The sequence below is a fragment of the Microtus ochrogaster genome, linkage group LG4 (assembly GCF_000317375.1).
Source record: "Microtus ochrogaster isolate Prairie Vole_2 linkage group LG4, MicOch1.0, whole genome shotgun sequence".
Taxonomy (NCBI): domain Eukaryota; kingdom Metazoa; phylum Chordata; class Mammalia; order Rodentia; family Cricetidae; genus Microtus; species Microtus ochrogaster.
The window spans coordinates 15,946,988-15,949,891 of NC_022030.1; the positions used below are offsets into that span (position 1 = coordinate 15,946,988).

The following is a 2,904-nucleotide window of genomic DNA, read 5'->3' on the forward strand; positions in this document are numbered from 1 at the left end:
CCTGCACATGCTGGAGAGGGAGGCCAGGGCCCTGCACATGCTGCACAAGTTCTGCCCCTGAGCTGCATCCCAGCGTGAGTTTGCCTTCCTATTTCTCTCCCATCTCCATCCCAAAGGGAAAGCTTTTCTTTTCACCCTGATCCCTTCCCCCACTTTATTTTCCCCAGTCTTTATACTGGGAAAATGGGTGGAAAGAAATATAATGAAGTCCTTGAGAAAGATGAGAAAAAAACGAGATAAATGAGCAACTGGTTTTGGACATCAGAGAACCCAGTATTTGCCTCCTTAGCAAAAGTCCCATGGTATTTGCTTCTGCATCCAATGTTCAGCCTTTGACTAACATGAGATGCTACAAAATTAAAACAGACACTTGGCTACTGTTCCAGTCTCTCTGTTTTTCTCCAATCTTTTCACAGAGATCTGTTTTTATCTGAATAACACATATATATCCTAAAATCTGATCTGCAAGGTATTTTCACCATCACAGGATAAAGACACTCTAAGCTCCCAAAGGCTTTTTTTTTTTTTAAGTTCCCTGAACACTTTGGATTGACTCATCAGGTTGCTTCGCAACTCCATTGCTTAACTGTAGATTTACCCAATCTAGCCCACTGCTGTAAAATCTGAAAAACACTAACAGAGACAGGTATCCACACACAAGCAAGCACCAGATCCCCACATGTTTTAAATTGCTGCTAGTCATTATAATATTTCATCTTTGTTTGAAATTAAATGCTTCACAGGCCCTTTGAATGTGAAAGGTACAGTCATTTTATTTGTGGTACCAAGAATGTATTGCCTAACACATTGCTAATCTGCACATTAAAGTGATAATAAAGACAGCAATTAATTGTCTTTACTAAATGTCTTTATCTTTAGTGAATCAGTTACTAAGATTCTGCATTGTGTTAAGAGAATTTAAATTTTAATATTTACTATTTCAGAATGCTCTATGCAAATAACGACATCATAGACCAATCTAACCATTCTGAGCACCTTGCATGTATTTCAAAACATTTGTGATATGGATATTTTTAAATGAATATCACCAATAGTTCACAACCAAATTTTACTCAACAAGCAAGGTTATGACAAATACATATGCCATTCTTTTTTTTAATTCTTTCGATTTTTTTTCTTCTATTGAAAACATTTTTCCCCCCTCACATCATGTATCTTGCTTATGTTCTCCCCTCACTCCACTTATCCCGATTTTTCCCCATTTCCTGTCTGGTTTCACCCAGGTTCTGTCTCTCATTAGAAAACAAATATGCTTCTTTGGGATAATATTAAAATAAAATATAATGCATAAGATAATAAAAGTTAATACATCAGATTTGGACAAAACAAAGAGAAGCAAAAGAGCCCAATGGGAGACAAAAGAAATAACTACTTGCTCAGCTTCCAGGAATCCCATAAAAACACTAAACTGGAAGCCATAATACATATGCAAAAGACCTGTAAGGGAAAAAAGAGAGAAGAAACAAATATATATAATAAGATAAAGCTGGGCGATGGTGGAGTACACATTTAATCCCTGCATCGGGAAGGGAGGCTGACATCCATTGAGTTCGAGGCCAGCCTGGTCTACAGAGTGAGTTCCATGTCAGCCAGGACTACACAAAGAGTCCATGTTTTAAGAAAAACAAAACTATAAACAAAGGAAAAGTGCTTACAGGGCTTTGTTAGACAAGAAAACTCCTTTGCGTTCATTTTCTGTTGACCATGCAGCCCATTCTTATGACTAGTTTGTTTCCCCAGGGAGATTCCCTTGGAGGAATATAGATCTTCATTTGTCAGTGGCTATCAATTGGACTTTGTTTCTGGGTTAGGGATGGGACCTGTGTCCACTTCTCCTTTTAGCTCTTGGGCACCATCTGGTGCAGACTCCGGCAGATCCTGTGCATGTTGCCTTAGTCTCTGTGAGTTCATATGAGCTTTGGTGGTGCTGATTTAGAAGGCCTTGTTTTCCTGGTGTCCTTCATCCCCTCTGGCTCTTGCAGTTTTACTGCCTCTTTTTCCTCAGTGTTCCTTGAGCCCTGAGGGGAGGGATGAAGATATCCTGTTTAGAGCAGAGTGATCAAGTCTCTTGAATCTCTGTATTTGTTCCCATCTGCTGCTGTAGGAATCTTTTCTGATTATGATTAAGATAGGCACTGATATATAAGGTATTCAGAGTCATTTCATTGTTTTTTATTTTAAAAATTATTTAATGTTACACTAGGTCCCTGAGCTTTCTAGTTTCAGGCTCTTGATCACCTAAGCAGTATCAGGTACAAATTCCATCAAATCACATATTAGTAGGTTTGCCCCACACACTTTGTACCACTGTTATCCTAGCATATCTTACAGGCAGAACATCATAGAAGATCAAAAGATTTGTGGCTGAGTTGGTGCTTTTGGAGAGTATTTTTGTGTATCAAAGATGCCATCTTTGGTTGTTTGGCCATTCTTGAGGGTGTAAGATAGGATCTAAAAGTGACTTTGATTTGTATTTCTCTGATGGCTAAAAATGTTGAACATTTCTTTATGAGTTTCTCAACCATTTTACTTTCTCTTTTGAGAATTATCTGTTTAGATCTGTACTCCATTTTTTAATGGAGTTATTTGTTTGATATCTAGTTTTTTGATATCTTTATATATTTTAGATATTAGCTCATTATCAGATGTGTAGTTGGTAAAAAATCTTTTCCCATTTTGTAGGCTGCCACTTAGTCTGAATGATGGTGTCCTTTGACATTCAGAAGCTGCTCAGTTCCATGAGGTCTTATTTATTAATTGTTGATCTAGTACCTGTGCTAACTGTTCTGTTCATAAAATCTTTCTCTGTGACAATGAGTGTAAGGCTATCCCCAGCTTTCTATAAACTATCCTGTTTGATCAGCAACATTTGTTAAAGATGCT

At 37.6% G+C, this 2,904-nt stretch overlaps 1 protein-coding gene across 1 annotated transcript in view; it reads left to right on the plus strand.

Annotated features, from left to right (window-relative positions):
- The window catches only part of Adgb (androglobin), a 115,497-nt gene that overhangs the window by 16,105 nt on the left and 96,488 nt on the right, over positions 1-2,904 (plus strand). The window lies entirely within an intron of this gene.